Source organism: Myxine glutinosa, chromosome 1, assembly GCF_964187855.1.
Source record: "Myxine glutinosa chromosome 1, kmMyxGlut1.1, whole genome shotgun sequence".
Taxonomy (NCBI): domain Eukaryota; kingdom Metazoa; phylum Chordata; class Myxini; order Myxiniformes; family Myxinidae; genus Myxine; species Myxine glutinosa.
Window position 1 is genome coordinate 53,030,360 of NC_136261.1, and position 23,884 is coordinate 53,054,243.

General features: G+C 48.1%; 1 long non-coding RNA gene across 1 annotated transcript in view; it reads right to left on the reverse strand.

Moving 5' to 3' along the window:
• The window catches only part of LOC144890661 (uncharacterized), a 28,566-nt gene extending 9,876 nt beyond the window's left edge, over positions 1-18,690 (reverse strand). Inside the window, exon 1 of the long non-coding RNA XR_013622381.1 lies at positions 18,581-18,690. This is a non-coding gene — a long non-coding RNA (uncharacterized LOC144890661). The remainder of the gene's footprint in view (positions 1-18,580) is intronic.
• Between the last annotated feature and the right edge of the window lie 5,194 nt (positions 18,691-23,884).

Sequence of the window (23,884 nt, forward strand, 5' to 3'; positions counted from 1 at the left end):
CGCGTCCCCCGTCCCTCCAAACACAACCCCCCGTGGTGTCGATGCCTGGGTCGCCCTTCCGCAACCGGCTACCCACTCCATACCCGCACACCCTTGCTCACCAGCACCCCCCTCACTCCCCATAGCCAGACCTCCTTGCACACCTCCTCTTTCCACACACTCCGGACCAGTCACGCACCTCACCATTGGTCCCTCACGAACACCCGGGTCTAAATCAACCCCCAAGCAGACTGAAGCTCCCCTCACATCATATACATTTCCTCGTATATCGCCACTCACCTCCGTACCTCGTCGTCGCACCTCTTCTGCCACCTGCAAACTCTATTTGGTTAGTGAGCACATCATGATTTGAACACAGACCTTGCACATACTCCATCACTTCCTCCCTTATCTCCTTTTTAGTTTCCCTCCGTCTTTTCTTAATTGCACTCACCCCTTCTTCCACCTCCTCTAATTTTTCCTTTACCTCCTTCATCTCCCGGTGCGCCCCCTCTATCTCTTCCTCCAATGCCACTTTAACCGTTTCTATGTGCGTCCTCACCTCTCGGTCCTTCGTCTCCATTACTTCTGTCACCTCTTCCAACTTCTTTGTCAACCCCTCATGTACCATCTGACATTGCCTCTGTGTCGCTATTAAGTCATTTTTAATTTCTTTTTGTGTCGCCTTTAACCCTCCTAGTACTGCAGTGTTCCTTTGAATCTGCTCCACTAACTCCGTCTGTCCCTCCGTCAGCTGTTCTACTCCCCTCGTCAGACCCTCTATTCCCCCTGTAACCTAGCTGTATTATTCCTCACCTCTTTCGCCATCCGCTTTTCACCTCGCTTTACCTCCTCACGTACCCCCGAGACCTCCTCACTTACACCTCGTCGTATCTCCTCTTTCATCTCCTCCCTCTTTTGTAGATGCCACCCTCATCTGTCCGAATTCATCCCTCTGAGCATCCAGTTTGGTTTCTACCCCGATTTTCACCTCCTCTATCTGCTCTCCCATTTGTTTAATTTCTCGGGCGGATTGCTCCCCTATTTCCCGTAATTTGCCTTCCATCCTATTTTCTAACCCCATTAACCCATTTTTCACCCCCTCTAACTGATTCTCCTGGGCAGCCATTCTATTTTCCACCCACATTAACCCATGTTTCACCCCTTCTATCCCATTGTCTAACCCCTCAAATTTCTTGTCTAGTCCCTCAAAATTATTGTCTAACCCCTCAAATTTGCTGTCTATCTTCCCTATTTGGGCACTGGTACCCCTCGCTTCATCCCTCATTACCCCCAATTGCTCATTCTGAGCCTCCATTCGGTTCCACATTTGGCCCTCCAATCGCTCATTAGCCCTCGCTTCGTCCCTCATTACCCCCAACATTCTGTTTTCCATTTGTTCCATACTGTCGTTTTTTTTCTGCATTTCCACCATGAATTGGGCCATGAAGGCTTGCATTTGGACCGCGCTCATCGGTTCCGCGGCCGTGGCCCCCTCAACCACGTGCGCGAGAGCGCCATTTTGTGTGCCTGATACCCCCTCAACCACACCTTCTTTACTCTCCTCCACCCTTTCCTCCACATACATTTCCCCGAGGTCCTGGGTCGATTCTACCCTGTATCTATCTCTCCCACCGGCATCCCATCGCCTTGACCAGCCATGGCGCGATTTCAAAATTCGGGTTTTGCTTTAAAACACAAATTTCCAGCAGCTCGTAATTTTGAGCGCGCTTCGGGTCCGTATCTCACTCCCGACACCAATTTGTTACGGTCCGCGGATTAATGTTATTTTTACCGAGCGGAGGTAACCGCGGCCGAACAGTTGTTCCCCGACTAAACCCGATTCACCCAAACGTTGGCCGTATCGCGCCACAGATACTCAATGTGGAAAAGACTAAAACGACGAATGGAAAGAGGAAGAAGACGACGTACAGAAGAGTAACGGGGTTTATTATTTACACACACATAAGCAAAAAGAGCAGTCACGATTATTTACAGGGGACATGAGACGCAGGTGACAGTGAAAATTACTAGCCTATACAGACTTAGTTACTACCCAGGACAGCATGAACAAAACAAACTCACGTATGCAAATGGGGAACTTGCAGGCAGGAATGGCTGGAAAGGATGAGCAGGTGGCATCACAGGGCACAGCGAGCAGGTCCACTCCGGGCGGGAAGCGAGGAGCCGGCAGCAACTTGTATTCGGCTTTACAGCGCACACCGTCAGGGCTTCACGCGGCTGGTTGAAACGGGGCTGCACTCTTCTGCCGTATCTCTCGTGTAGCTTGTTTCGTAAAAGCTCCTCGGCTTTCTCTTGGACCCCTTCTTTTTCGTGTCCCTCTCCACGCAGCTCAGCTCGTATTCCCTTCCTCTCACTTCTCTCCAGCGCGGGACTGACACGCCCTCCATGGTTTCGGTCCCGCCCTCTCCCCCGTGCTCTGTTTCGTGACCTTGTATGGTAATCCCACGGGCTTGCCCCTCATTTGGGCATCGCGCCGACGGCACGCCCCTCGTGGCGAGCCACGGGCTTGTTTCCTTATTTGGGCATGGGGCTGCACAGCCCCGCCCTTCGTGGCACGCCCCGGGCTTGCCTCTCCCTGGCGACCCCGCCCCTCCTGTTCAACCAGAGCACGGAGCACATATTCACGAAAGCAGCGAAATGAGAGGGCGTGCACCCCACGCTTGTGAACTGTTTTACCCACAGATGGAGAGTTTGGCTGGGAAATGGAATTATTGAAGGGGAGCTATTCTTAATTGATTCGGTGCAATGGAGTGTCATTCTAATGGAAGACAAGGCCTTACTCTAAAACACATAATAAGATATAAGCTACTGAACAAGGGTTTTATCGTGTCCTGCAATGTGGTGTTTATGGAATTAACTACCGAGACGCCCTTTTTATCTTTACACAACTCCGGAGGCAGGAGGGGCCATATCCAAACAATGTTCATCACCATTTCCAATACAATACAACACAATAAAAAAAATGCAATCCTCATATCCGCAACAATAACAACAGAATCAATCTCGGCAGGCGATCCCTCCATGGCATGCAGACAGGCACCATCTCAACGACACCCGGCACGTTCAAACAGCAGCGAATGCTCTGGCGTTGCAGCTTTTAGGCTCCTTCCGTACTCAATATTCTATCCTCAGTGAGTCCCTCCATGTGGAGAAGTTCGGCGGTGCATCCGTAGCCTGCCAATTAATTTAAATAATTTTCGCACTGACATGTGGTACTTCTCCAACACACAACACACACACCGGCCATCTCACGATCCCTCGCACACCATTTATTCACACGATACACACCACAATCATTCTCACTCCATTCACACACATGGTTCACCCCATGACAGTTTACACACTCATTTACAAATGAGCCATCTCACAGAGGCTTCTCCACACTCTTCCTTGTCCTCTCATCCAGAACCCTCTCCAGCACCTTCATGACATGACGAAAGAAGTGCGATGCCCCGTACTTCCTCAGATCTTGAACATCCCCCATCCCCTTTCAAATTGGCACAGTTAACCCTGTACTTCACACATCCAGAATTGACCCATCTCACATTCATACATTGAAGAACCTCTTTGTCCACCTGACTCTCACTTCCACCGATACAATTATCATTTGTGTGTATACCTCATCCACATCTGGCACCTTTCCCCTTTTCATCCTCTTCAATGCTGTCCGCACTTCCTCTTCCGTGAACTACTTTTCCCTCCACCTAACTTTGCAGCTCCAGCTCATTGTTGCTTTCTTCCTGATTAAACAACTCTGAAATATCCTTCAAACACCTTCAATCGTGCACCCCTCTCTGTCACTGGCCTTCCGCTTCCATCCTTAATCTTCTGCCATTCCTGTGAACACCTCTCCGCACTTCTTCCATTCCTTCTCCAATTCTTCTGCTTCTTCGCCAAGTTGCTCAGACCTGGCTCTCACCCTCCCCTTGTAGTCTTCGGTGACGCTCCCCCGACACTTCGCCCACCTCGTAACTTTCTGACCCCTGCTCTTAACCTCACACCTTTTCTTCATCCTCACCACAAACATCACAAGCTTGTGCTGGGAGGTAACATGCTCTCCTTCCATGGCCATGCAATCCTTAACCCTCCACACTGTCACTTCCTTACCACCACCAAATACAGTTCTGTTCAGTCCACTCCTATTGGTAATCTTGTGGCTTTCCCACTTTTGAAAGAACTAGGGCATGCCCGTACTATATATATATCTAAAATTATATCCCCCCCCCCCTCTATTTACATGAAATGGTTTGGTCCATTCGCAAAGCCAAAGCGAACGGCTTGCGAGTACGGTAACAATCCCCCCCCTCTATTTACATGAAATGGTTTGGTCCAAAGCGAACGGCTTGCGAGTACGGTGACAATCCCCCCCCCCCCCTCTATTTACATGAAATGGTTTGGTCCAAAGCGAACGGCTTGCGAGTACGGTGACAATCCCCCCCCTCTATTTACATGAAATGGTTTGGTCCAAAGCGAACGGCTTGCGGAGTTTGGTAAAGAAATCGCCATAGCGTGCACAAACGCGCAGGAAAGCGAAAGAATCGCAAATTAGTTTTAATTAGTTTTAAAACATAGTTTAACGCCAACATAGCGGCAACATAGTTTGCCAACGTGAAATAAATGAATACGCTCTCAAATGTGCCGTCCGAGGCAGAGTCTGTTCGCCACGTTCGGCACACGTGATAACTCGCTGCTCTCTGATTGGTTGAATCGTTTTTTGGACATAGCTCGGTAACTACTTGTCCGATTAATATGAAACCTTGAAAAGGCACATCCTCGGGTCCCCAGCAATATACCTGGCAAGTTTCAAGTATATCGGACCCGTGGTTGTCGAGAAACAGCGGTCGCATACACACACACAGACACACACACACACAGAGATTACTGGAATTATAGATAGATGAACCAGCCATGGACATCCAATTCCTTGCTATCAACGCCACCAGCTCTTGACCCTCTCGATTCCTTTCCCGCAACCAAATTGACCAACACATTCCTCTTCACCCGGCTCCGCTACTCTCACATGCGCGTTACACTCACCCACAATATATAGCATCACCCCCATCTTAACCATTCCCATCATCCTCTCCAGTGCATTCCTGAATTTCTGCTTCTACGTCCTAGACTTTACCTTTTCACACAGATAAACCTTTCACCAGTGCCTTTTCACAGATAAAACACGTACCATTTCCCTCTAAAACACCACCCATGCCATAACCATCCATGCCTCCCATCTTTCCACTATGACCACCTGCTTGGTGATCTCTTCCGAAACGATTATTCCAACGCCATGACTCATTTCATCCACACCCGAGTGCAACAGCTTCTATCCTCCTGGCTCTGTCACCTTTCCATCAGGTCTCCTGCACACACAACTCTTCCAACCCCCTTCTCTGCATAATCACCACCACCTCAACCCCTCTCCTCCCCCCATCCACCCCCCCCCCTCGCCATTGATCCCACATTCAAACTGCCTAGCCGGACTTCGCTTCAGAATCTCTGCCCGCCTGGCAGAGCTAATTGCCATCTTGATTAGTTTTGGACACGCAGAGGAAAATTTAAAACATGAACGACGCATATGTAGGAATGGGAAAATGGGAAGGTGATTTTGGGATTGGTGGAGGGAGGATAGAGGTTTTGGGGTGGTGGAATTAAAGAGAAGGTAATTCATCAATATGTGTGCCATCCACGGCACGGCTTGGATGTCCGTTAAACTGGCATCTGCTCTGCCGACATTAGTTGGAGGGCGTTAGGCAGGGAAGTGCTGCTGGATTCTTTGGTTGATGCATCGTTTGACTCTTTCATTGGAACAGGGGAGTTCTAAAGGTTTTGAGGAATATCTATTTTCAAATTAGTTCCCTCTTCCAGATCACCTCACCTGCACAGGTCTTTTTTTTTTTCTATACAAAGTCAAGCTCATGGAAGAGCAACACAGTCGAGGCTCGTGCGAGAGCAACACAAAGCACAAATAAATAAACAGAAAACACTTAAAACATACAAAAGAGGAAGTGGGAGACAAGAGGGGGAGAGAGAGGGAAAGAGAGAGGGAAGCACAACAACAGTAGAGAACAGGGACTGTGGTAGATCTGCGGAAGGGAGAGGGCTGGGGGAGGGGGAGGGGAAGGGAAACGGTGTAAAACAAATGACACGACTTGCTTTCAGGAGATTGGACTACTTGACACTACTTGGACTACTTGAACAACACCAGGCTTTCGGTGGTTGGAGGCAGTCAATAGAAATGCTGCAATGTTTGAAGAACCCTTCATCAAAGTTTTAATTATATATTATCTGGGGGGCATACACACTCTCCTCCCCCATCATATATAATCATCCTGTTGTCAGGTTCCCTCAATCAAGTGTGATAATTTGCCCCAACCAGGTATATGACGTAATATATGAACGTTCCCCAAAGGGTGTTGAAAGAAACACAACTTGCAACGCCAAATGGCATTACATTCTACTTTTCAGAAGCGTAATTGTTTGCTACAAAACGCACCCAATATATAGGATAAATATGTGAGGGACATACATACATACGGAGACAAACGCTGTAAAAACAGGAACCAAACATAAACGCCGTAAAAAAAATCATTTGTTCAATCACAAGTTTGCAGGTTATAAAAGCCTTTTTGCAGGTTTAAGAAGAGGAAGAAGCGCTGATGTATGGTTCATTCAGACATCAGTTTGAACGGAAACGTTTATTATTCCATGACAGCAGAAACCCTTTCGACAGGGGTTCTTCACCTTTTTCCCTGTCAAGACCCCCAACGGATTGCTCACGATGTCCCAATACCCCCTTCACCAGACTGTTGACTGACCAAAGCGCATCAAAGGTGCGCATAGCTCGGGGGGCCTGGGGGCATGTCCCCCTAGAATTTTTTTTGATTTCTAGGTGGTCTGTGGTGCATTCTGATGGGTGTTTTTACTTTAATTGCCTATTTTTTTGGATGAAATTTGGTAACTTATTACCCAGAAAATGGGCTAAGTTCAGGGATCCGTGCCTGATTCCCCAGTCCCTATTTATTTATTTTCTTGTCAACAAAAACAAAACAAACTATAAACTTCAATTTATTATGAGTCCCATACCCCCAGATTTTGGTCCCCATACCCCCCAAGGTGTTTGGATACCCCAGGTTAAGAACCTCAGCTTTGGAAGGACATGGAACAAGCATACAAAAGTACACATAGAGTAGTGATATTTTGCGAGACAATAGAAACATATATAAAACAACACAGAAGGAACCCACAAACAACCACAGCCATAATAACAATCGAGTTATAAAAGATCCTTATTTTCACGTGTTTTACTTCACGTGCTTCACTTCACGTGCTTCACTTCACGTGTGTTTCACACTGAATGAAAAACGAAAAGGCAGAGCATGCAGATTGTGATACATGACAGGTTCAACGATATGCCCGGCCAGAACAGCAAAAGAATCAAAATGGCTGTGTGTGGAGTCAGCCGTTGTACCGCCTTTATGACATCACATGACCCCTGTTATGTGACCAGATCTTCAGCTCTGATTTGTGCGCATTTGAGGGGACATACATACAGACAGACAAACAAACACTGTTCTAGACAGCTTTGCCAAAAAAATGTTCAAAAATGTACCTCTAATTACATTTTTTGGTTTTCTACCATGTTATTCCATTTTCTGTAATGGACCCAGGGGGCAGGATCAAATGATACTGCTCTTGCACCTTATTGCCATGTGATCATAACAACCAGGTTTGTGAATTTTTACACAACTGTTCAGGAGGAGATAGCATGACTCAGACGGACGGACAGAGCTGATTACAATATGACTACAATGAAGAGTCTTCATATTTTAAAAAAAGTGTCAGAAAACGAGGATAAGTCTTCCATGACTAAAGAGAGATAACAAACCACTTCTTTCATGCAGATAACTTCAATGCACTGTTTAACACGGAACACCGAGGAATTTAATGTAATTTACAAAATAAAAATAAAATAGAGGCAATAGACCCCAATTTTTTTCTAAAGCTGTGAAAAAACTTTGGTACATCATGGTAATGAAGGTTGTGATCAAGGTTGATCAAAATTGTGTGCAGTTCCATAAAAGAGAAAAAATACCCATTTTAGGAGCTCATTCCACCTCCTCCCCAGCCCCGCCACACTTCACTGAACTCCGAGTTTTTGTTGCTGTGAACAATCTTCGGTGCATCACGGGTGATGAAGGTCGGGGCAAAATTTCAATGAAATTGTGTGTGTAGTTTCGTCGGAGTGAGCAAATAACTATTTTGGGGAGCTCAAATGCTCCACTGCCCACCCCTCACAACATAGACCTCATTAGACCTCGATTTTTAAATACAACAACAGGCATTTTAAGGCCATTTTCTCTGCGAGAGCAGGGGTTAGCCTTGTGGGCCCCATGACAATCTTCTCCATTTTGCCCTATTTTCTGCATTTCCCCTTGTTAACCTCCTTGCCCGCATTTCTTCTTCCACCACCTTTAGCCAAGTCTTTCTCAGTCATCCCTGTCCTGTATTTCCTTCCACATTCATTTCCATCATTCTTCTCAACACTCAATTCTCCATCATTCCCTTTTGCAATTCATCACTTGTCTTCCTCCCTCAACAATACTCCGCACATCCACCGAACCCATTCGCATTTCCACCCTTCGTTGCTGCTCTGCGTTCATTACCCATGTCTCCCTCCCATAAATCATAACACTTCTCACACATGCAGCAACACCTTTCCCTTCAGGTTCAACGACACTCCCCTCATCAGCACGCAATTCAGTTCCCGAAACTTCTTCCATGCACATCTCACTCTGGCAACTCTTGCCGAGTCGTATCCGCCTTCTCCATTCAACAAGTCTCCGAGGTAGCAAAATGTTTTCACACCTTCCAGCTTCATGCCATCTCCAAGATCCAACTCAACATTTCCACCATCTGCAGCTCCCTCTGCACACCTTACACTTGAATGAAGCCGCCACACTGGTTAATGACCCTCTCAGACCACTACATTTTTGATGAACCTACTGAGCGCACATTGTACATTGAATGGAGTTCACGCCAACACGCTTCCTGCACACAGCACACGGCCACTTCCCAGTTCTTTCCACTTCCACTTCCCAGTTTTTCCGATATTCACCTTCAGACCTTTTGTCTCCATACATGCCTTCCACTTGTAAATCTTCTCCTTCAGTCCATCCATACTTTCTGCAATCAACAGATCATCTGCATACAACAGCTCCCACAGTAAACCCTCCTTTGCATTCTGAGCCAGCACCTCCATCACATCTACAAATAGTAGTGGACATAGTACTGACCCCTGATGAAGTTGAGCAGAGAGTGAAGGTGAGCAGAGAGTCTCGATTTTGGCAGTTTGACCATAAGAGGGTTGCAGGCAGATCTTGTGCGACCTGAAGGAATATTTGCGGGACAGAGCCCAGAGAGAGCTGGGGGGGCAAGGCCAGAGAGCTGGGGGGGCAAGGCCAGAGAGGAGTCGGTAGAAGACGGAAAGACCACCAACCTGCCTGCAGTGAGTGAGTGAGAGGCCCTTGGTGTTAGCTTCATCGCAGGAGATTCCAATGATTCTGAATGCCTTGGTTTCAACAGCGCGAAGACAAGCTAGGTGTGAGGCAGGAGCACCAGCAGAGGGGAGAGCAGTATTCCATTGAATAGAGCAGTATTCCATTGAATTCCAGAGTTTTTTTTTAACGAAGCATTTGGTTAAAAAAAATCTCATTTTTGGGGGAGAAAAATTGTGTTTGACGAATTCTAACCTCTTAACGTTAGCATTTTTAATATACTCAATCAACATGTTTTTTGTTCCCATTGCAGAGTTCTTTAAAATGAGCCATTCCTCAAATTTTTCCATTGAGCCGTTTCAGAGTTAGAGGGTCAAAGTTGAAGGTGTTTTACAAGATGGCGCCCATACCACGTGACCTATGACGTCATAATTAGCATTAAAAGTTATACGAGCTTAGCCTATCATTTGATGAAAATTTCCTGTCAATCCGACCAGCGGTAGCTGAGAAACTTAATTATCAAGTTTTCGGAGGTGCAAAATAGGGTGGAAGAATAATAATAAGAAAAACTCTAGCAGTAGTAATAGGTTTACTCTCCATTTCATGGAGTAAACCTAATAATATCCCACTTCCCCAAGTGGTTTTTCCCTGCCACGTTAACGTGTATAAATGGCTCACAGTGCCATTTTCGTGGGAGCAAAGGCCTCCACAGGAAGGAAAAATATTATAAACCAGAAACATATTTGGTTACCTATTTAAATAGTCGATAATGCTGTTTAACACTGAACTGAAAAAATTTGGAGAAATCCAGACATTAGTCCACGCTTATCACGTCGACGATCACATGTGATCGTAGATCTACTGCACTCTATATACCATCAAAGGGTTAATAACACAACCCTTCCTGCCACTTCCGTGGAGTTCTTTCAATGCGTTTTTTTTTTTGGCGTTTTCCAGAAGCTCCTCATTACAAAAGTAAGAACACGTGATGATCGCATAATATTAATGACGTTGTGAAACAATACCCCAATCCTGAAGGGGTTTTGTCGGATTGCGATATTGCCTCTCTCCTCCCCCACCCCAACATCCTCACGAAAGTAAATGTTACCATCAGGAATTTAGAATGGCGAGGCACGGTCTGGTTCTTTCAATGACCTGATCCAACATGTTATGATGTCATGCATGTTCTGATCATTTCAATTTTAATTTTTTTCTTGGATAGAAAGTCAAGGCTCATGTCAGAGCTAACACATTAAACACGAAAACGTGCACCGACACATAATACATACAACAAAGGGAGCAGGAGACAAGGGGAGAGAGAGCGAAATATACAAGCACAAAAAGAGTGGAAGACAGGAACGTCGGTCGGTCTGTGGAAAGGAGAGGGCTCGGGAGTGAGGGGTGGTGGGTGGGGGTGGGGGAGACCACCACCCTGCCTGCAATGAGCGAGTGAAAGGCCCCCAGAATCGGCTTCATTGCAAAAGATATCAAAGAATCTGAAATCTTTTGTTTCCACAGCATGAAGCAGAGCTAGGTGTGAGGCAGGTGCATCAGCCCAAAGAGGACAACAGTATTCCAAATACGCTTTGTATGTGGTGAGGAGTTCAGAAGTGCCAAGAGAGGGGTTTGCACGACCGAGGATCCCGGGTCGGCTACTGGCTTTGGAAGCCAGCTTGGAAATGTGGTTTTCCCAGGACAGATAATGAGACCCAAAAGCTTGAGTGACATAACTTTTTTGAGAGGTTTGTTGAGAAAGTAAATGGGAGGGATTTCAAGACTGACTTTGTGGAGAGAAAGAGTTTGAGATTTGTCAGGATTGAAAGACATGTTCCACTTGTTTGACCAGTTTGTGATTTTTGTCCAGGTAGGTCTGCAGAGAGTGAAGAGGCTGCTGCTTGCTGATCTGAGGGTTGACATATGGAGCAGCAGAGGGTGGAGTCATCAGCAAAGACAAAGAGAGGATTTTGAGTCAAAGAGAACATTAATGAAGACCAGAACTAGAATGGCACTCTTCGACGTCACAACATCGACTGATATGCCTCCGCCCACATTATTGCATCAATACAATACTTGCACCATGTTTGATTTAAATCCATTCAGCTGCTCTCAAATCATCACATTTCTACCTGACATGACCTCTGACCTTTGGCCTTGGGACCCCAAATTCTAATAATTTAACCTTTACATCATCCTACATGTGTGTACCAAATTTGAATTAGATCCATTTACCCGTTCTCAAGTTATAGACCTATTACACAGTGACCTTTGACCTCTTAACCCCACAATCTAATCAGTTGATCTTTGCATCACTATACATACCTGTACCAAGTTTGAATTAGATCACTTCAACCGTTCTCAAGTTGTAGACCTATAACAAACTTTTACCTTTGCCTTTTGCCCCCAAAATCTAATCAGTTAATCTTTACCTAATTATACATACCTGCACCAAGTTTGACTAAGATCCCTTCAGCCGTTCCCAAGTTATCGCAGAAACAAAAACCTATCACGGACAGACAGCCGGATGGACAAACTGAAAACGTTATACCGCTGGCGACTTCGTTGGCGGAGGCATGAAAAGCACAGGGCCCAGAACACTGACATGTCAGATCAATGACAGAATCGAACATGTTATGATGTCATGCAAGGTCTGATCCTTTCAATGAACAGATCTAACATGTTATATTAAAATGCATGGTATGATCAAACATGTTATAATAAAATGCATGGTATGATCAAACATGTTATAATATTTTGCATGTTCTGATCCTTTGAACGACCTGACCTAACATTATAATATCATGCATGTTCTTATCCTTTCAATGACCTGATCTCACATTTTATAATATTTAACCATGCATGTTCTGATTGGACGACTCGGCCATCCTTGTGCTTTTACATGAATTGACTTGGACCAGCGTGTACGGTGTGTACCCTGGTGAGAATAGGTACACCGTATCCCTGCGTGCCCGTAAGAGGCGACCAAGAGGGTTGGCGTCAGGAAGGGCATCCGGCCATAAAAACATTGCCTCAAAAAGAGAACCATGACAATTACAACGACATATGGGCAGGGTACAGCCCGAAGTGGAGATCGGTTTCTGAGGTTTGGGACATGGAATGCAGGGACAATGACAGGGAGATCAGGAGAAGTGGTGGAAGTATTGATCAGAAGAAGAGTGGACATATGTTGGGTGCAAGAGACGAGATGGAAGGGAAGTGGCGTGAGAATGGTGAATGGTAGGCACGGACAGAAATACAAGTTTGTGTGGCAAGGGTGCCCGGAGGGCGTGAATGGTGTTGGTGTCCTGTTTTCTGAGGAGTTTGAAGAGTGTAGACAGTGTGGTGAGTGTGACAAGAGTGAGTGATAGGTTGATGATGTTGAAAATGATGATTGGAAAGCTCTTGGTGAACGTCATCTCGGGATATGCTCAGCAGGTTGGTCGGAGCGATGAAGATAAGGACAAGTTCTGGTGTGCGACCGAGAGGCTGATGGAAAACGTGAAAGATGAGGAAGTTGTTGTGGTAGGAGGAGACCAAATGGACATGTGGGAAGGAGTATGGACGGTTTTGAGGGAGTTCATGGGGGTTACGGATATGGTGTGAGAAATGGAGAAGGTGAAAGGATTTTGGAGATTGCTGATTTGTTGATTTGCAATACTCAGTTCCAGAAAGGGGATAATAAGCTTGTTACATACACGTCAGGTGGGTCGCCAACTGTTGACCACCTGATGGTGCGTAGGCGAGACAGGGGGCACCTCCAGGACACAAAGGTGATCCCGGCGGAGGAAGCTGTTTCACAGCACCACTTGGTTGTCTGCGACATAACGGTGAAAGGTGCGAGGAGAGCTCGGCGGGTGAAGTACCAACCGAGAATAAAGGTGTGGAGGTTGAAAGAGGTGACAGTAAGGGAAGCATTAAAAGAGAGGCTGAGTCGGGTAGAGGATGATGTGGTTGAGCTTGAACGTGGTTGGATGTCAATGAAAGATAGTCTTTTGGGAGCCGTTGGTGAGGTATGTGCATGGAGAAAAGGACCACCGAGGCACTCGGAAACATGGTGGTGGGATGATGAAGTTGGAAAGAGGATTGACGAGAAGAGGAAGAAGTTCAAGGACTGGCAGAAGGTGAACGGTATGGGAGCAGAAAAAGCAGAGCTTGAAAGTAATAAGGCAGCCAAGAAGGCTGCAAAGAAAGGTAGCAAAGGCGCAGGAGACATGCAGGAAAATGTTCGGAGAACGCTTGGATTCGGAAGAGGGTCAGAGAGCGGTATTCAGGATTGCAAAGCAGATAGCGAAAGAGAGGTGTGATGTGATGGGGGTCAGTTGCTTGAAGGATGAAGTGGGACAAATCGTTGTGGACCCAGATGGAATTAAAGGAAGATGGAAAAGATATATGGAAATGCTGTGAATACAGAGAATGAATGGGATGGCAACATAGGGAGTAACCCAGTTTTAGGACCGGCAAAGAAGATAACTGAGAAGGAAGTTGAGGAAGTGATAAAAGCAATGAAGAGTAGAAAAGCGGGAGGGCCGACGGGAGTTGTGGGAGATATGTTGAAGGCAGCAGGAAGTTGGGGTGTGAAGAGAATGGCAGAGATCTGTAATCTGGTGGTGAAAGAAGGTCGCATTCCAGTGGATTGGGAACTGAGTACCCTCGTCCCTCTATACAAGGGGAAAGGTGACCCTCTGGAGTGTGGCTCGTACTGAGCGATAAAGTTATTGGAGCATGGAATGAAGGTATTGGAAAGGGTGTTGGAGAGGAGGATAAGGAAGAAGGTGAAGATCGTCGAAATGCAGTTTGGATTTATGCCAGGAAAAGGAACGACAGACGCGCTCTTTATTGTGAGGCAGTTGCAGGAGAAGTACATGGAGAAGAGGAAGAAGTTGTTTCTTGGGTTTGTTGATCTGGAGAAAGCATTCGATGGAGTTCCACGCAAAGTATTGACATGGGCATTGAGGAAGTTAGAAGTGGAGGAATGGTTGATCAGAATTGTGATGGCAATTTACAAAAGAGCGTGCACAGCTGCAAGGACGAAGGACGGGAACAGTGGTGAGTTTGAGGTGAAGGTGGGAGTGCATCAGGGGTCAGTACTAAGTCCACTACTATTTGTAGCTGTGATGGAGGTGCTGGCTCAGACCGTAAAGGAGGGTTTACCGTGGGAGTTGTTGTATGCAGTTGATCTGGTGTTGATTGCAGAAAGTATGGATGGACTGAAGGAAAAGATGAACAAGTGGAAGGAATGTATGCAGACAAAAGGTCTGAAGGTGAATATAGGAAAGACGAAGGTGATGGCAAGTGGTGAGGTGCAAAGAACTGGGAAGTGGCCATGTGCTGTGTGCAGGAATGGTGTCGGGGTGAACTCCATTCAATGTACAATGTGGGCTGAGTGGGTTCATCAAAAATGTAGTTGACTGAGAAGGTCATTAACCAGTGTGGCAGCTACATTCAAATGTAAGGTGCGCACAGAGGGAGCTGCAGATGGCGGAAATGTTGAGTTGGATCTTGGAGATGGCGTGAAGCTGAAAGGTGTGAAAACATTTTGCTATCTCGGAGACATGCTGAATGGAGAAGGTGGATCAGACTCGGCAACGGTTGCGAGAGTGAGATGTGCATGGACGAAGTTTCGGGAACTGAGTGGTGCGATGATGAGGAGGGGAGTGTCGTTGAAGCTGAAGGGAAAGGTGTATGCTGCATGTGTGAGAAGTGTTATGATTTATGGGAGCGAGACATGGGTCATGAATGTAGAGCAGCAACGAAGGCTGGAAAGGGTGGAAATGTGAATGGTTCGGTGGATGTGCGGAGTGTCGTTGAGAGAGAGGAAGACAAATGATGAATTGCGAAAGATGATGGGAATAGAGCCTGTGATTGATGCTGTGAAAAGGAACAGGTTGAGATGGTTTGTTCATGTGTTGAGGAAGGATGAAAGTGACAGGTTGAGAAGAGTTATGGAAATGAATGTAGAAGGAAGTCGAGGACGGGGAAGACCGAGAAAGACTTGGCTAAAGATGGTGGAAGAAGAAATGCGGGCAAGGGGGTTAACAAGGAGAGATGCAGAAAATAGGGCAAAATGGAGATGATTGTCATGGGGACTGCAAGGCTAACCCCCACTCTTGCAGGGAAAATGGCCTTAAAATGCATGTTGTTGTTGTATGCACGTTATGATCTGACATTTTATAATATATTGCATGTTCTGATACTTTTAATGACCTGATCTAACATGTTATTATACCCCGTTTCCAGGAGGCTGGTACTTATTTTGCCGACCTCAAAAGGATGACAGGCTGAGTCAACCCACCTGGTGTTATTTTAACGGCGTGACCTGAAGATCTTAAGTGAGCCACATCAACCATGAAGCCAACATCAGGATTCGCTTTGCAAGTAACAAAGTAGAACGACACTTGGTAGCGCACAAACCTCCACCAGGATAAACAGGTTACGTCTTGTATCCACTGAAAGGCCGGATCTGGATTCTGACCTGAACCTAAATCGAATCAGCTTGTTCTTTTCACTTACCAATCTCTGAGATACAAAAATACATTGAAATTACGTAATAATCCTTGTTTTGCGGCGAATATTGAGGAACTTATCAATATTTTTAAAATGGGAAAACAGCTCATTTTGGGCCTTTAACATTGAGTAAAATGGGAAGGTTAGTGACCAAAATTCAGGTGTTTAGTGTTTCAAAGTGTCATAACTTCCTCAATACTTGATATATTTAAATAAAACTTTCAGTGAACAAAGCCCACGAGGATATACATTTTAGTGACTCATTTTATACGTCATAATCGTGCAATTAACATTTTGCTAATTAGCGATATTAATTACTTAAATTAATAAACCAACCTTGTGATCTCAAAGAAAAGCAACTCCTATGCACAACTTAGTTCATTGATATAGTACTGAAGGAAAAAAGCCAATATAATGTTAATTCAATCATGTTTAAATAGCATTTGATTATGCAAGAGTTTTCAAACCATCAACAATGAAAATTTGGTCCAATGGACCAATGGGCCCCCGAGTTCATATGAAATGAATGAGTTTTGCTGATTAAACTTCAACAAGAACTTCAATTTTTACCAAAGGTGGATGGAAATTATGTTTTATGATGGAGGTACCTGTCTTTGTTTGTGAACAAAATATTCTCAAAAAGTTGTGGACTAATTCGGACGAAATTTTGCAGGGATGTAGCATATGGGACAAGGACGAAATGATTATATTTTGGTGAAGATCCAGATTCGGCTAATGGAATTTTTAAAGTGATTCTTCACCATCGGGAGTTTGGGCCAAAAACGATACATAGCAAGATATCTCAAAAAGTTGTGGATGGATTTGGACGAAACTTGGTGGACGGTTTGGGTGTCTGACAATGACGATTCGATTTTGGTGAAGATCTGAGCATTGATTCGGACACGAGTTATTTAATTTTTAATGTGAATCTTCACCATTTTGGGAAAGGGCCAAAAACGATATATAGCAGGATAGCTCAAAAAGTTATGGATGGACTTGGACAAAACTTGTTGGACAGGTTGGGTGTGTAACAAGGAAGAATCGATTCGATTTTGGTGAAGATCTGAATCTAGCTCTTCGAATTTTTTGTGTGATTCTTCACCATTCAGTGACATGGTCAACCAGGTGGAGGTATGCTCTCTGCAGAGTGCCGTTCTAGTTACCCTGCGCTCGCGAAGTGAAAAGCAGGGTTTAGCATTCAGTTGCCTACGTGTGCCGTGTGCAATGTCTGCATTTTAAAGTCATTTTTTCGGCAATCGTTGGTCCGATTGACATTAAATTTTCACCATAGGAGGGCCTCCACCGCTGGAATATTTTAATTATTATTATGATGTCATAGATCACATGGTACAGGCGCCATCTTGGAAAAACTTCGCACCTCTATATCTGAAACCACTCCATGGAAAACATTGAGACCTGGCTCATCGAGAGACTACTCCTCATGGGGAATAAGATATGTTAATGTCATCGGTGCCTTCCATACAACGTTATAATTCGACAAATAAAACACTTGTCCATCCGATCATTATTTTAAAAATTTAAGCAACTGTTGGTCTGATGGACACGAAATTTTCACCATCGATACGATCCATATTTCATAATGGGTCCATTTCATATTGCTCCTATGGTGAAAATTTCGTGTCCATCAGACCAACAGTTGCTGAAATTTTTAAAATAATGATCGGATGGACAAGTGTTGTATTTGTCGAATTATAACGTTGTATGGAAGGCACCGATGACATTAACATATCTTATGGTGAGAGACTACTCATCATGGGGAATAAGATATGTTAATGTCATCGGTGCATTCCATACAACGTTATAATTCGACAAATACAACACTTGTCCATCCGATCATTATTTTAAAAATTTCAGCAACTGTTGGTCTGATGGACACGAAATTTTCACCATAGGAGCGCCTCCTCCTTTAGAATATTTTAATGGTAATCACGTCATCGGTCATGTGGTGCAGGCGCAATCTTAGAAAAACCGAAAAATGTTGCACCTCTATATCTCCAAAACCGCTGCAAAATTGAAAAATGGCTCATTGTGAGGAGGCTCATTGTGAGGAACTCCATGTGGGGAAGAGGTGTTGTTAACGATGACGTCATTAGTGCCATAATTATGACGCCATAATTCGACAGGGACAACACTTAGTCTGATCAGTTTGAAATGTATTGAGCATGATCTATGCACTAATTATATTAGAGAATATAAATTTATGAAGTCATCGCTCACGTGGTCTGGCAGCCATATTGGGTCAAAGAAAAAAAAATGTTCAAAAACAGAAGAGTTGGCTCGCAACAAGTTGACGGTGCAGGGTAAATAAAATACTGTATTCCATGAATACCATCTAGTTTTTCATGTCTCCGGACCCTTTTGAATATTCGGACAGATCGTATCAATAAATATGCATTACAGATAACCGTCCCTGCTGCACAGGCCTCGATCAGGCACCAATGGAGTGGATAAAACAAGCAAATAAAATCCTCATTCATCCACGTTATAAATGCATCATTTTAATAAAATACCTATGAAAGACAATTAAAACTTTTAAAACTTCCATTAAATGCCATACTTACGAAAAAAAAGCGATATTTATCGTCTTTTTACAACGAAGATTGCACGACGAAAACCGGGCCGCAAGGGAATCTTCACCAGAGACGCCATTACCGGATGTGATGGTTTTTTTTTTTTACCGGATGTGCTATTGATTTTCCATTACCGGATGTGCTATTTATTTTTCCATTACCGGATGTGCTATTTATTTTGCCATTACCGGATGTGCTATTTATTTTTCCATTAACGGATGTGACGGGGTTTTTCATTACCGGATGTGCTATTTATTTTGCCATTACCGGATGTGATGGGGTTTTTTTTACCGGATGCGATATTTATCATTACCGGATGTGATATTTGGATTTTTTCATTACCGGATGTGATGTATAGATTTTTATCCATTACCGGCTTCAACTTTCCATTTTGCGGATCATTTAAAAATACATGCCAATCGATCAATTCTCACCAAATTCCACAGAGATGAAGAAAAATATATACATTTAAACTTATATAAGTTTTAAAACAACAGCTTAATCTCCTTCGGGCAAATTGATGTTGACTTTGAGTTTGATGACGTCAAACATTGCGCGATTTTTTTTCCCCAACTTCCTGCTATCGCACAAACAATGTTTCATAACGACGTTGAAAGGGTGAATGTTTTGTTCTCTACGTGATCGATAGTGATTTACCCAGATTGCGAAATTATCACAAGCTTCGGGGAGGGGGCTCAAAGCCGAACCGGATCATTGAAAAGGGCCGAGGCGGGTGCGTATATAATTTACGTGAACTGTCACATGACTTGATCTCATCCCCTTAGTTTTCATCATAACACATCCACTGTCAAGTCATGTATGAAGCTGTAAATATTCACCATTGTATCCCTACACCGGGACCGCATTGTATCCCTACGCCCCAGCTCGGATGGCGCTGCAGTTAATCGGGCCTATATCGGCAGAGTCAATAAACGTGTACTACAATCAATCGTAGTTTGTCGAGATACCTTACATGGCGATGAGGACAAACATCTAGACCATGACTTCTTTCGGCCATATCGATGAATTCGACCCTCATGAGGGGGATTTTGACACGTATTCTGAGCGGTTGTCCTTTAACTTCGAGGCAAACGGCATCGCGACCGAAGAGTCCTTGAGCCCAGACCCCAATTTTCACATATTGGTACCATCCAGAGGGACCAAACCAAATTGCTATTTTCAGCTTGCTAGATGTCCCTAGTTTACATTTTGGTATGATAGCCTTTGTAGATGAGTAGCTTAATGGTGGTTATCACCTCATATGTAAACATACCCTGCGCAAAAAAGACGAAACACACGTTTTTCCTTGTACTTTACTCTAAGAATAACAACTTTATTAAGATAGTTAGGAAAGAGTCAAAAGTACATTTTGAGTTATTTTTCAGTAGAAAACAATCTTAAAATGTGTCTTTTTATGAACTGGGATGTTTCACACACTTGAAGGTAAATTGAAATAAATGTGTTCATACACTCAATGTTGTTACTTCTGGCAATGTCATTTCAAAGAACTTTTTATATTTACATGGATTCACACCCTTATTCGGTTTAGAAAAGCCTAAATAATAAAATAAAACCAATATGTTAAAGCGCGGCGTTACGCGCGCTGCTTGTGAGCAAGGAGGAAGCGGACAAGCGGTAACATATAAACGTCTTTATTGTAAGACTACACTGTAACACTGAACTGCTACGGGCTGGTCGCCCGGTGTATATCATGAGGCCACGCCTACCCCTCGGGCGTGGCCACCGCCCACTTGGTGCGTGGAATGATGTCACCACGCCAGTGGGCTTTTTGTGTCCGCCACACGCGCCCCCCCAGAATTCCCGCGCACCTGGAGGGCCAGTTTGCGGGGCAGACGAATGACCCGGCCGAAGCGCCCCCTGGCGATCGGCGGCGTCCGGGGTGCAGGGATGCCAGGTGGGATGCCCCTGGCTGCCCCTGGGATGGGTGCAGGACCGGGGGGCGGCGTGGCGGCGGGGCTGGGCGGTGCCGGGGGTCCGCCCGCAGGAGGGCGGCCCCGACGTGGGGGTCGGGCCACTGGCGGTGGATGGTCCACATCGAGGTGGGCCGGCTTGAGGCGGTCTACCGAAACGCGGTCAGGAGTACCGCCGATTTCCAGGGTGAAGTGCTTCGCCGCGGTCTCCAGCACGCGGAAAGTCCCGTCGTACGGGGGCCGCAGTGGTGTCCGATGGGCATCGTGGCGGACGAAGACGTACTCCGCCGTGCGAAGCTCCGGGGCGACGTGCGTCGGTGGGTGCCCGTGGCATGCCGTTGGCACCGGGGCGAACCTCTGGGCGGTCTCTTGCAGAGCGGAGCGCTGCTGTGCCGCGGACCATTGTGCTGTGGAGTCGGGGAGGAACTCGCCCGGCACCCGCAGCGGTTGCCCGAAGACCAACTCCGCCGCGGATGCGCGCAGGTCCTCCTTGGGCGCCGTCTGGAGGCCCAGCAGGACCCAGGGGAGCCTGTCGACCCAGCCGCCGTCGCGGAGGGTGGCCCGGAGCGCGGCCTTCAATGAGCGGTGAAATCGCTCACACAGGCCGTTAGCCTGGGGGTGGTAGGCCGTGGTTCGGTGCAGCCGGACCCCGAGCCCCTGCGCAACCGCCCCCCAGAGCTCCGAGGTGAACTGGGGGCCGCGGTCGGATGAGATGTCTGAGGGGGCGCCGAACCGGGCGACCCAGGTGGCGATGAAAGCCTGCGCGACATCAGCCGCCGTTGTCGACGCCAAGGGCACGGCCTCCGGCCACCGGGTGGTGCGGTCCACCATGGTGAGGACGTAGGTGAAACCCCGCGAGGGGGGCAGAGGTCCCACCAGGTCCACGTGGACGTGGTCAAACCGGCGTTCCGGCACCGTGAACGGGGCCAACGGGGCCTGGGTGTGCCGGTGCACCTTGGCGCGCTGGCACGCGAGGCACGTCCTGGCCCAGCCGCGGACGGCCTTCTGGAGGCCATGCCAGACGAACTTGTCGGCGATCAGCCTTTGGGAGGCCCTCGCGCCCGGGTGGGACAGGCCGTGGATGGCGTCAAACACCTGGCGCTGCCAGCCCGCGGGCACGATGGGGCGAGGACGCCCGAGGGAGACGTCACACAAGAGGGCCGCGCCCGCGCCGTCGAAGGCCCGTGACGGCGGTCCGCAAGGCCTGGACGTCGGGGTCAGCGGCCTGGTCCGCTGCCATCCGGGCATAGTCGATGCCGAGGTGGACTGCGTGGGCGACGGCCCGGGAAAGGCAATCCGCCACCGGGTTGTCCTTCCCCGCGACGTGCTGGATGTCCGTCGTGTACTCGGACACGGCCGAGAGGTGACGCTGCTGCCGGGCCGACCACGGCTCGGTGACCTTGCCCATCGTGAAGATCAGCGGCTTGTGGTCGACGAAGGCAGTGAACGCCCGCCTCGAGCAGATGGCGGAAGTGCCTGACCGCCAAGTGAAGTCCGAGCAACTCGCGGTCGAAGGTACTGTAACGGCGTTCGGGCGGGCGAAGCTGCCGGCTAAAGAACGCCAGCGGTTGCCAAGCTCCATGCACCCATTGCTCGTGCACCGCGCCCACCGCGTAGTCCGAGGCATCGGTGGTGAGGGCGATCGGTGCATCGGGCGCCGGGTGCGCGAGCATGGTGGCGTTAGCCAAGGCGAGCTTCGCGCCATTGAACGCCGTGTCCATCTGCTCGGTCCAGGTAACGTCGCCTTTGCCCGGCTTACCTCGGAGAGCTTCGTGCAGGGGGCGCAGGAGCTGGGCGATACGGGGCAGGAACCGATGGTAAAAGTTCACCATGCCCAGGAACTCCTGCAGCCCTCTGATCGTGCGGGGGCGCGGAAACCCCTTCACCGCCTCCACCTTGGCCGGCAGGGGGACGGCTCCATGCCTGGTGACATGGTGCCCCAGAAAATCGATTGTGGCGGTGCCGAACCGGCACTTTGCGGGGTTCACAATCAGGCCATGCTGGCCCAGGCGTACGAAGAGCGTGCGGAGGTGGCGTAGGTGCTCTTCGCGGGACGCGCTGGCGATGAGGATATCGTCCAGGTAGACGTAGACAAAATCCAAGTCGCGCAGGACGTTGTCCATCAGTCGCTGGAACGCCTGAGCCGCATTCTTCAGACCGAAGGGCATGCGCAGGAACTCGAAGAGTCCGAATGGCGTGATGACTGCCGTCTTCGGGACATCCTCTGGCCTGACGGGGACCTGATGGTAGCCGCGTATGAGGTCCACCTTCGAGAAGAAGGACCTGCCCGCCAAACGGGCGGAAAAGTCCTGAATGTGGGGGACGGGGTAGCGGTCGGGAGTCGTGGCATCATTGAGACGGCGATATTCCCCGCACGGTCGCCATCGCCCGCCGGGCTTCGGCACGATGTGCAGCGGCGACGCCCAAGCGCTCTCTGAGCGCCGAACGATGCCGAGTCGCTCCAGGGTAGCGAACGCCGCTTTTGCCACCGCCAGCTTCGTCGGCTCGAGGCGGCGTGCCCGGGCGTAGACCGGTGGCCCGACGGTGGGGATGTGATGGGCCACCCCATGCTTGACGGCCCCCGCCGAGAAGGTGGGCCGCGTGAGGGCCGGGAAGCCGGCGAGGAGGCGGGTGAATGCGTCCGCTGCCGGAAGCGTACAGACCAATGTGGCCGGAACCGAATCGTTCGGCAAGCCGCTTGGCAAGCCGCTCGTTGAGCTGGGCAACGCACAAGCGAGCGAGCTGAAAGTCTCGGCCTGGACAAGCCGTCTGCGCTTGACGTCGATCAGGAGCCCATTAGCGCACAGGAAGTCCGCGCCAAGCAGTGCCATGGGCACGTCGGCGGTGACGAACGTCCATCGGAAAACCTGCCCTCCAAACCGCAGAGAGAGGCAGCGTTTTCCGTACGTACGGATGGGCGTCCCGTTCGCGGCAAGCAGCGCGAGGCCCCCACCCGCGGCGTGCTTGTCTGACGTGCCGGCGGGAATGACACTCACCTGCGCTCCCGTGTCGCACAGGTAACGGCGCCCGGAGAAGGTGTCCGTTATGAACAGCAGGCTGCTCGAACGGCCGGCGCTCATCGCCACTATTGAGCGCCGGCCCGGGCGTTTCCCAACCCGTTGAAGGAGCACGGCGGATGACACCGCCGAGCTTCGTGGCCAAACTTGGCGTGGAACCAGCACCAGGTGGTGGAGCTGGAGGAGCGCGGCTGGCTCCGCCAGGCCGGTGGAATTGGCGGGTTTCCCCGCGGTGGCGGTTTTCGCCACGGCGGTGGGCGGGGCGTGGCGGCGTTCACGAGGTGCGTATCAGCATGCTGCTGAACATCAGCGTGCTGTAGAAGCTGATGCTGTGGAACATGCTGCTG